The sequence below is a fragment of the Aedes aegypti genome, chromosome 2 (genome assembly GCF_002204515.2).
Source record: "Aedes aegypti strain LVP_AGWG chromosome 2, AaegL5.0 Primary Assembly, whole genome shotgun sequence".
Classification (NCBI taxonomy): Eukaryota; Metazoa; Arthropoda; class Insecta; order Diptera; family Culicidae; genus Aedes; species Aedes aegypti.
In genome coordinates, this window is record NC_035108.1 from 463,041,384 (window position 1) to 463,053,556 (window position 12,173).

The following is a 12,173-nucleotide window of genomic DNA, read 5'->3' on the forward strand; positions in this document are numbered from 1 at the left end:
GGTTTGACTGTATAACTGTGGAGGGATGGTAACTATCATGAAAGGATTCTGGCGCTGGCCCAACTACACGGGTAAAAATGCGGCACTCTAAAACAGGAGAATGAGTCATGATTTCGGGAGGAAAGTGTGTTTTCATGTTATGAAAATACACCATGACCAAAAGTCATGAAATCATAAAGCATTTTACCGTAACGCCGGCTGTACGTTACGTTTTCAATTTAAAGCGAAGAAAAATGTCAGCTGGAATCCTCAAATCATGAAGCATGTATGCTGGAACCATGAATAAAATTCATGGAAACATAAGCGCTATTCATGGATTTAGTCATCTGTCATTTATGATTCCTATTTTTGATACGAAAAGTGGCAATTTTGGTCATGATATCATGAAGCAGGATCTGATATCATGAACAAAGCTCATGAAAACATAAGCAATATTCATGTATTTAGATGGCTTTCATTTATGATTCCGATTTTGGTGTTGAAAAGTGGAAAGTTGAGTCATGAAATCATGAAGCAGAATCCCTGAATCATGAACTAATTTCATGAAAACGGAACATTACACGTCAATTTAGATCCCAGTTTATATTTGCTATTGGTAAACAAATGCAATGAAAATTAAAATCGTTGCGACTTTTCCGCCGGTAGTTTCGTAATAAACCGCGAACACATTCCACAATCGTCAACCTAACGAGTGCCAAATCTTTAGCAGGAACGCGAACATTCAGTGGTTAGGTTTGTACGCAAAATATTGTTCGAATATCAATTGATTTGACAAATGGTCCCTGGGCTCACAAAATGCTGGTGGATTGCATGAGTAATGGAACACTCCTTAACAATACTGTGGATATGGAAAGTGAACTGGAACATCCGGCTGCCGAAGGTCTTTTGTGAGTTGCTCTGCTATAGGACATAGGGAAGGCATCACATCCGAGCAGTTAAAATCGCCGACGAGTTTGTGAAGCGAAATCTTCGCTCAAAATCAAACATTGTCTGGTTCTGCAAAATCATGATGAAGGCTTGTAAGTATATTTTGGAACATCTAACAGCTCCGGCAGATTGATTGTGTCGTGACACAACGTGGAAACATACGGAAATCTCACCAAGAATATCATCGATACGATGGCAAGGTACCGAAGAGCAGTGTCTTCAATTTAAATTTAAACTAGAAAAAATCACCGATCGCCATGAGACGCGTTGACTAAGATGAAGAAAGGGACAGTTAGATTTGTGTGACGCCCTGAGCATAAAAATTCTTGCATAATACTCACGATTTCATGACTTTTAGTCATGATATCATGAAACATAGAATTTTATGCATTCATGACTTTTTGTTCATGAATCCAGCAACCGATTTTTTTTTTCCGTGTAGAGTTTTCGCCAGGGGTGCACAACTGGTCCATAATTTTTGTGGTGAAATGATCAACGGGAATAATTCGGATTTCAAAATTCTTAGCCGAATGTAGTAGACATGTAAGCCTACAATACCAGTGACAGGAGTATCTTTCCTTAGTACATATCTGACAAAACCTTTGTATTCGAGATAGAGATTGTTTAAAAGACAGTTGACGCAATCCTGGTTTCTGAATCGATTCTTGGTATATTCCTTATAAGGTTCTCACCAGATTCATCTTTGAAGGGATCTTCGCAAGTTTCTTGCCAATACTCTTGAAGGATTCTCTGTAAAATTGTGGGACGAGCGACGTACGACGTTACGTTGATATAATTTTCTATATAAAAAAATGTTTCTATGAAAAGTGTTGGAGCAAAAAATGTTACATAAGCATTAAATTTTTCTTAATCGGTTTTAATTTTGTTTGTTTTTTTGTTTTCAATAGTATTTTGATTGTTTGTAAATAAACTCACTCTTGAAATAGTAGGTTGACTATTAAATTGGTCTAATGCATATAAATTCTTATTCTAATAATTTTGGTGTGTTTGGTTTCTGAATCGATTTACCATGGGAAATAGAGGTCTGAGGGCATATCGGACACATTAAGCAAATGCTTATGTTATGACCATAAAATGACAATACTTTTCAATTATTCTTGTTTAGTTTTCCTGTTTGATGTTAGCAGGATGTGCTGCATTCATTCTGGATAACAAAAATCATATCAAATGTTCGAAAAACGAGATAAAATTTGGGTCAAGACTGATCGAATGGTATCTGACAAAATGAACACTTACGTGAAATTTAGTTAATACAATATTATTAATAAGTGTCAATCGTTCTGATATGTAAAAGGATCTCTCCCCAATCAAACCAACAAAAAAACAATTTGATTGATTCGTTACTTTGCTTAAAAATATTTTTTATCCATTGCTATACTTATATACTAATCTTTAAATCAAATGTTAAAGGACAATTGAAGCAAAAAATAATGTTTTTCGCCATCAAACTAATCATATTCAGTACATATTTCATACTGTGTAACGGGTGTTCAATAAAAATGTGTTTTTTTTTCAGTAATATAGTTGGAATTTTTTTCACCAATTCAGTATTTTTTTTATTAAAAACATAATGTTTATTTTTCAAGAAAAAAAAGTCAATTAATATTGGAGAAAGGGGCAGTGATCAGCCGTATGACGCAACTTAGTCGCGATGCTCTCACAGAGCGCTGGACGTCACTGAAGCCCATCTTCCGCAAATAATTCCAGATCCTCGTGGTCAACTGCTTCGTATCCTTGGCCTGCCAATTATTTTTGTACAGTAGGGCACTGAGGAAGCCTAAAAAATCCTCAATCTGGACAAATATTTGAAAAGGGCCCAAGAGGTCTTGAGCCTTTTTTAAGAAACGTTGTTGTTGAGCCCTTTTTAGCCCGCCCACGCAAACAAACACCACTAGCAGAAAGATTGATGTTAGCTCTTTCTGATAGTGGTGTTGGTGAGCGTGATCGAGTTGAATTGGGCTCAACAGCAGCTTGCAAAGCCAATGTTTACCAATGTCGATGTGCCCTTTTGAAATGTTTGTCCAGAAATGGGACGGCACTGGGGCAAGTTATTCGAGTTCGACGAATTCCATCCAGAATGAGTCGAAAAAAAAGAAATCGAGCTCGATAGTCTTCGATTTGGATTTAATTTTGCACATGTTTTTGGTATGGTAGAATAGTTTTCCATAGAAAAATTGATAATTTTGACTCAAGTGTAACTTTTGAAAATGGCCTATAAATTATTGCATGCAACTTATTTAAAAAATTCTAACTCCGAAACTGTTGATTTTAGAGAAAAATGTTCTATGAAGAAGTTGTAGTGAACTGTTTGGACTATAAGAAGAAAATATACACTGAAAAAATATTTAATTTATTTTCATAGAAAAATCAAATACTAAACTTAAATTTTAAATTACACAAAAACCCCATTTTTAATTTTTATAAATTTTGACCATAAAATCTTGACAGTTAAAAGATATTTAGGACAAAGTTTCATGATGGAGAAATTTTTAATAAAAAAGTTTTTCTAAGAACAACTTTTGGTCGATTTTCAAAATTATGATTTTTTGGCAAAATAAATACGTTCCGATAATGCAGTAAGCATTTTCAAATGATTCTAAGCCATAATGATTATATGGATAATTTCTCTAGAAGTAATTATTTTCGAATTATATCGAGTTTAATGCAAAAAATATTGTTTAAATATTAAAATAAGCCATTTTCATAAGTTATTCGCGTTTCTCCATTAATAATAATACGTTTTCGAGAGTAAAGACCACATTTCTTTCCACTTACTTGTTTTCCTTTATGGAGAATCACGAATCACCAATGAAAATGGCCTATTTTAATATTTAAACAATATTTTTTTTTTTGCATTAAACTCGATATAATTCGAAAATGGCTACTTCTAGAGAAATTATCCATATAATCATTATGGCATAGAATCATTTCAAGATGCTTACTGTATCATCAGAACGTACTTATTTTGCCAAAAAATCAAAATTTCGAAAATCGACCAAAAGTTGTTCTTAGAAAAACTTTTTAATTAAACATTTCTCCATCATGAAACTTTTTCCGAAACATCTTTTTACTATCAAGATTCTTTGGTGAAAATATATAAATATTAAAAATGTGTTTTTTGTTTAATTTAAAATTTACTTTTATGTCTGATTTTTTACGAAAATAAATAAAATATTTTTTCAGTGTATATTTTCTTCTTATTGTCCAAACGGTTCACTACAATTTCTCCATAGAACATTTTTCTCTAAAATCAACAGTTTCGGAGTTAGAATTTTTCAAATAAGTTGCATGCAATCATTTATAGGCCATTTTCAAAAGTTACACTTGAGTTAAAATGATCAATTTTTCTATGAAAAATACTTAATCTATCATGCCAAAAATATATGCAAAATTTAATCCAAATCGAAGATGGTCGAGTTCTGTGACTGACCGATTTGACATGGAATCCGTCGTTCGTTTCTTCCGGCATATATGTACGGCGTTTCGTAAAACCGTACAACACGCTCACGGAGTGCTTGCTGTTTCGACGCTGTCTTCGATTGAACTGACAGCACTCGAGCGAAAAGAAACATGCCACCCATTTTGAGGAAGTCCAGAGAGCAATTCTCTTGAAGAGAAAAACATTTACGATCTTTACTCAAATTATCATTCATTCTCATTTTTTTACTTCTCATTTTTTTACTTTTTTACACCCGTTATACAATTTTGACGAAAAATGCATATTCTGAGAGAATAAGGGGGTGTCTTCTTACTTGGCTTAGGGACAAAAAGTCGAAAGATAAAACTTCCAATGTAAAAACGCCGAACGCCAAAACGTTGAATCTAAAAACGTCGAAAAGGACAAACCTTGGAAAGCAGTAAAATTTCAATAGCGATTCGGAATTGTTTTCTTTTACATCGTGCATGATAAAATGTACGTTTGGCGCATAGTGAATTTTGTAATCTTTTCGAAGAAAATCACTTTTTCAAGAATTTTTCGTTTTCTTCTTATTATTTTCTCTTTTCGACGTTTTGTCCCGTCGACGCACAGTGCTGCGTCCCTTGGACAAAAGTGAAAAAATCAACTATTTTGTTTCACAAAATCAAGTATGCTACTTTGTTTGCATATATTTGATATGTGTTGAATGAGTAGCAAAACATCGTGAACACAATTATTTATGAGACCAGATCAACCCATGTTGTTAAACAGTTTGATTGAATGGCGTAGATTCTGTAAATTTGTGCGAATTACAATTTATCTCTTGTAGCGATTTATGTTGTTCTATGATATTTTTTAAGTGATAATCGAAATGGTAAGCATCAAACTAAATAAGTTCTAAACATAACACAGTAAATAATTGTGATTTTTTTCATACAGGAATTTTGTGAGACCTAAAGCTTTCATATAATTTCTTTTTAATAAAAAACAAAATAACTAACAAAACTTCAAACAGCTAAAACAAAAAATCACCTCAAAACACCTCTCTGATTTTTGCACCAGTTTTTATTTAGGATGCCTTTTAAACACTGAAAATGATTCCAGCTGCTCCCGTCTGCTCTTTCGATTGCAATCTTCGATTTTGTTGTTGATGGTCTTGGGATAAATAACCAGAAGTTTTGAACGCATGTGCAATAGACTGATGCAAATTTTGAAGTTTTTGCTCCCCTATGCTTAACCGATGACAATTATGATGAAAATGATCCTCCCGAAATTTGAAGTGATTCGGAAGAAATTTGGTTGTGCACACGCTATTTGAAGTTTATATGGAAATTACTATGGAAAAGGCAAACCTTTTGTGTTCAGTCCTCTAACGGCTCGTCATAAAAATATATGGGAAAGTGAACACACTCATCTCATGTGAAAACTTCCTAGCTACAACTTTGCCGAAGACCACATTTCGATGGGACGTAAGGATAATTTGTTATTATTGATAACAAAGTCTAAATTATGCTGAGATGATCATTCAATTATTTTCAGAGCAACACTGCTTTTTTGCAGTAGAACATAGTAGCCTGGATTACTTTGATCTATTCCTCCCGCCAGGAGCACCACTGTTGCCTGCCGAACAGTTGGTGAAGCATGCTACATGGTCTTCGGCAAAGTTGTAGCTGGAAGGATTTCACATTAGAAGAATTTGTTCACTTTTCCATAAAATAATATGACGAAGAGATAGAGGGTCGAACACAAAAGATTGGCGTTTTCCATAGTAATCTCCATATAAACTTCAAATTGCGTGTGCACAGTCAAATTTCTTCCGAATCACTTCAAACTTTGGGAGGATGCTATTTACCATAATTGAAATCGTTTAAGCATAGGGGAGCAAACATTTCAAAATTTGCATCACTCTAATGTGCAATGCTGATTTATTGAAACACAATAAAAATCTGCTTAGGAAGCTAATCCAATCTAATCCAATTTGATCAAGGAAGAAAGCACTTTTTATTATAGATGCAGAGAACGTCTTCTTTTTGGCGTTACGTTCCAACTGGAACAGAGCCTGCATTTCATGGGATCAATAAATTGCGAGTAATTTTTGCTAATATAAAATTTAGCCATCTCCAACAATTTTTAGAAGAGATCACATCTTAATGAAACCAAATATACAAAATTGGCGCTTATGTCACTTATGCGATTAGGGGACGGACCTGGTGTAGGGGTTAGAACACACGCCTCTCACGCCGAGGACCTGGGATCGAATCCCATCCCCGAGATAGTCACTAAAAATTTCAGTAGTGACGACTTCCTTCGGAAGGGAAGTAAAGCCGTTGGTCCCGAGATGAACTAGCCCAGGGCTAAAAATCTCGTTAATAAAGATAGAAAAAAAAAAAAAAAACTTATGCGATTATGTTTATCACACAGGTCAATCATGTAAAATATAGCCCGAATGATTCCCGACAACATTCCTATAAACACCATTGATCTAAAACGCCTATAACGGAAGTTATGATTTTTGTCCCGACGTCCTATACATACATGTCATGTCATTTCGACATATCGGCATTCAACGTTTTGGAATTAGACATTTTGTTATCCAACTCCCATACGCATACCTATATGTTTTCGACATTACTAAAAATAACCTAATAGTTCGACATTGTTAATGCTGACGTAGGGCGAAAAATAGTTAAGACCACATTTCTTTCCACTTACTCATTTTCCTTTATGGAGAATCACGAATAACTAATGAAAATGGCCTATTTTAATATTTAAACAATATTTTTTTGCATTAAACTCGATATAATTCGAAAATGGCTACTTCTAGAGAAATTATCCATATAATCATTATGACATAGAATCATTTCAAGATGCTTACTGTATCATCAGAACGTACTTATTTTGCCAAAAAATCAAAATTTCGAAAATCGACCAAAAGTTGTTCTTAGAAAAACTTTTTTATTAAACATTTCTCCATCATGAAACTTTTTCCGAAACATCTTTTTACTATCAAGATTCTATGGTAAAAATATGAAAATATTTAAAATGGGTGTTTTGTTTAATTTAAAATTTATTTTTATGTTTGATTTTTTTATGAAAATAAATAAAATATTTTTTCAGTGTATATTTTCTTCTTATAGTCCAAACGGTTCACTACAACTTCTCCATAGAACATTTTTCTCTAAAATCAACAGTTTCGGAGTTAGAATTTTTCAAATAAGTTGCATGCAATCATTTATAGGCCATTTTCAAAAGTTACACTTGAGTCAAAATGATCAATTTTTCTATGGAAAATACTTAATCTACCATGCCAAAAATATATGCAAAATTTAATCCAAATCGAAGATGGTCGAGTTCTGTGACTGACCGATTTGACATGGAATCCGTCGTTCGTTTCTTCCGGCATATATGTACGGCGTTTCGTAAAACCGTACAACACGCTCACGGAGTGCTTGCTGTATCGACGCTGTCTTCGATTGAACTAACAGCACTCGAGCGAAAAGAAACATGCCACCCATTTTGAGGATGTCCAGAGAGCAATTCTCTTGAAGAGAAAAAAATACAGAAACGACGTTTTGTCCCGTCGACGTTATGTCATTTCGACATATCGGCATTCAACGTTTTGGAATTAGACATTTTGCTATCCAACTCCCATACGCATACCTATATGTTTTCGTCATTACTAAAAATAACCTAATAGTTCGACATTGTGAATGCTGACGTAGGGCGAAAAATAGTTGAAAAACTAACTTTCACTATTTTGTCCTTAAATATTGTTGTATTTTTACACGATAATTGAATAGTTTTTTTTTCAAAATTGATTGAATTTTTAGAGTAATTTAAACCGACGTTGAAACCGACGCAATTGCATTTTTTGCTCCTTTGTAAAATATGAGGGCAAAACCAAATGAAATTTAACATAGTTTTTAAAAGCGAGCACACACTCGCACATATATCACACTAGTCTTAATTTGTTACACTAAAGAATTCCATTTTCGAACCATTCACTAGTGGGCTCAAGAACCGTATAGTTCAAAATACATAAAAAGACGATACGACAATACGTACGATACATAAAAAGTCACCTAAAAATGGAGTAACCATTTGATGATTATAAATAGTTCCAAAAATGCACAATCTGACCTATCAGATTAAAGAAACTTCTTTATAATATGAGAAATCTAGATCAAGAGTTTTTATTCCAACTTGGAGATGAAACACTGTGCACCGACCGAAGCTGGTTACACAGCGTATCAAAAATTACATTTTTGCGTGTCTCAAGAATCAAATTATGTGTCTCTTGTAGATTTGGGATTGCTGAATCTGATGCCATTCTCAGAAATGTTCCAGCACGTCACAAATTTTAGCAACTGGTCGCCAAAGTTGTATAAAAATTAGTTTCATTGATGTTTACAAAATATTTTAAGTGTGATTTATCATACTTTTAAGTGATCTCATCCACCAAGCATGTAAAATAGGACTTAAACTTTCATTTCAGAGATAATCCGGTTGAAATTGTCGTCTTCGTCTCTCTTGTATGGCAAAACACAATACTTTTCTAAACCAACAAAAAACAATTTTTCAGCAACGAAAGTATTATGAACTTTGTTGATAAGTATTGCTATACACATGAAGTTTGAATTAGGTACAAGTTAGCACACTTGCATGCAAGTTGGCTGAAATAGTCACATGTTGCATTTTCATCAGCCAATATCGCAAAAACTAGACCTGCTATGATATTTATGAAAACGGCAATGTATTAAGCAACCCAGAATTAAGTAAATAGAGGTATTTTGGAGCTTGAGACGAAAACGTGTTTCGCAGTGTTATCTTTTCTGACTAATCCACACCCTTCCCTTTGTGGTTGTGGAGATCTAAAGGTATTCAGGGCCTTTAGAAACAACACTCATTACACACAGACATTATTTTCCCATTCCAACTAACTGTAAGGACTTGACCGACGCCGCACAATGGGGCAGATCGACGGCCAAAACCTTTAGTGCAATGCCAAAACCTTTAGAGGTTTGGTGTCTTTGACAAAGTATTTTAGAATAATTTGTACTATGTTTATATTCTTTCGGCTTTTACATAGATGAGTTGTAACTGATCTAGATAGTTATATATTTGTAGAAGCGTCCTAGCGAAAGCAAATTTGTTCGATGAAACATTTTTGACTTATGCTCTATCTCTGACGTAGATGGCGCTGTATGGCACTTTATTAATAATATTCAAAATTATTTAAATTTACATGACTCATCACATTTATGTCAAAATATTGAGGTATTACGGTACTTTTATTGGAAATACGGGTCAGACTCGATTATCCGGAGTTTGTTTTTTGATAATCTTGTTTTTCAGTTTTTATGCATAAATTTGAGATAATTTGGTATTGCAATATAAAATATGAATAATTTTGTATTTTTGGACGTAGGCATGAAAAGAGGGTGTTTGAAAAAGGAGTTTTTTGTGTATGCTGGTCAAAGAAAAATGTTTCTTCTCAAGACTTCTTATGTTCCTAGAAATAATTTCTGGCTACGCCACTGCATCATCTAAATAAAACAACAAAAAAAGATAATATTTAAATATTTGATTCTTTTATCGCAGATTTTAATTTTTCTTTTGGTAATTCGATTATCCAGAGGACTCAATTATCCGGAGTGAAAAAAAAAAACAATCGATACTCCGGATAATCGAGTCCGACCTGTAGTCCAAAAACAGTGTTTTTCAAAATCCTTCATAACTTGTGAAGTGGTAGACGGTGACAGCTAAATATATGGCTACGACATATAAGCTTCATTGCTTATAAGCTTCATTGTCGTGAAGAAAGAAAAGTGGGGCCACGTGGGGCTTTTTTCATAACAGTTATAAGGTCTGAAAAAAAAATTTAGTACGAGAATAAAAATGGGTATTTTATCATTTTATCTATACTTGGATCTAGGAAATAATCAGTTTTATGAAAATAAACATGAGTGTAAGATAAAAATAAGACACATTTTGTTTATTTGCAATGCTTAAAATTATTTCTATTACAATTATACATTTATTAATAAAAATTGAATGGTATAGATCAGTGCTTCCCAAAATGTTTACACTTTCGCCCCCTTGAGGCCAATATATATCTAGAATCGCCCCCTAATATGTGATTCAAATATTTGTCTTCGCGAAAAAAACGTCTTCGACTCGCATATCAATAGAGTCATAATACAATAATTATTATGTATATTTAAAAATATTCGAAGAGAATATTGATAACCCACAATTATTAGTAATGATTTTTTGGACTGTATAATTTATAAGAGCAATAAGTTTTCGTTACAAGTTCGAACCAGTTTCAACTATTTAAATGTATTAAATGCAATGTATGCACAGGCGCCAACTTGTGATTTCAGATTTGTGAAAAATAAATGCTTGACGTTTCTTGGTATGCTTTTTTATCCAATCCAAAAACTCTGAAAAAATGTATGAAAATCCAGAATGTATTTCAACTCATTCTTCAATGCAATATATCAAAAGGGCATTTTTTCAGATTTCTTCGGACGTTCTGAAGGTTCAAGTCTGACGCATCTTTGATATTTATTCAAATATATTTTTAAATAGAGTGTTCTTCGTCTTCAAAATCAAGCGGTTTTATCATTGGATCCCGATTTTCGTTTGTTGAATTTTACAAATTTTGATTTAAATCATAAGAAATTATAAGAATAAGTGCAACCGAAACTTAAAAATAGGTTCTGTAAAAGCCAATAAAAGAAGTATTAGCTTCCTGAACTCAAAGTACCGATATAAAAAAATCTTTACATAAATTAATGAGATTTTGCAAAAAATTCTAAAAAATTTTAGATACATGGTTTGTACTTCCAAAACATGTTATGTGTTTTTACTGTTCTTCATTTTCTTGGCATTAACGACCCCACCGGGGCAGAGCCGCCTACTCAGCGTAGTGTTCTAAGAGCTCTTCCACAGTTGCCTAAACTTCCATTTTTCGCATTCGTATATCGTGTGGCATTAGCTACGATGATACTCTATGCCCAGGGAAGTCAAGCAAATTTTCATTACCGAAAGATCCTGGACCGACCGACAATCGAATCCAGACACCTTCAGCATGGCTTTGCTTTGTAGCCGCGGATGCTAACCACACGGCTAAGGAAGGTCGTTAATTGTTATCTGTGACTAATCAGTCCGATCTTGTGAAAATCTAAAATACCGACTATCATTTTGTGTTTGCAAATCATCAAGTGTGGTCTTTCACAATTATAAAATTACCATAATAAGAGATACAACGATCTAAGGTAAAATAGTCCAGGAATTAGTTGAGTTTAGAATTGATTATCCTTCAGAAGTGTGCCCTCTAAAGGTTATAAATAATTATTTCCAAATGCTCTCGTATTAGCTTTTTCACCCCCCAAATTCCGTTTTACACATTTTCGTCTCTTTGAGCCGTATTCGCCCACTTTGGATATCACTGGTAATGATATACATATGAAAGATATTAGTTGATAATTTGTCAAATTCTAAATGTTTTTGAATATGTCATTAATACAAATTCATAAGACTCCAACCGAATATAAGTATTTTTAAAATATTTTCTTCAAAACTTTTAACTGTACAATAAGAAAGCCCCACTTTGTTTTTTTTTTCACGACAATGAAGCTCATGTTTTTGAAAAGTCGAAGCCAAATATTTGGCTACCAAATATTTAGCTTCATTAGTTTTAAAGGATTTTATTAAGCACTTTTTTTGGACTGTTTTAGCTTAGAGTACCATGCAACCTGCAAATTTTCGAGTAAATCTTCCTAATATACTTTGCTATTGT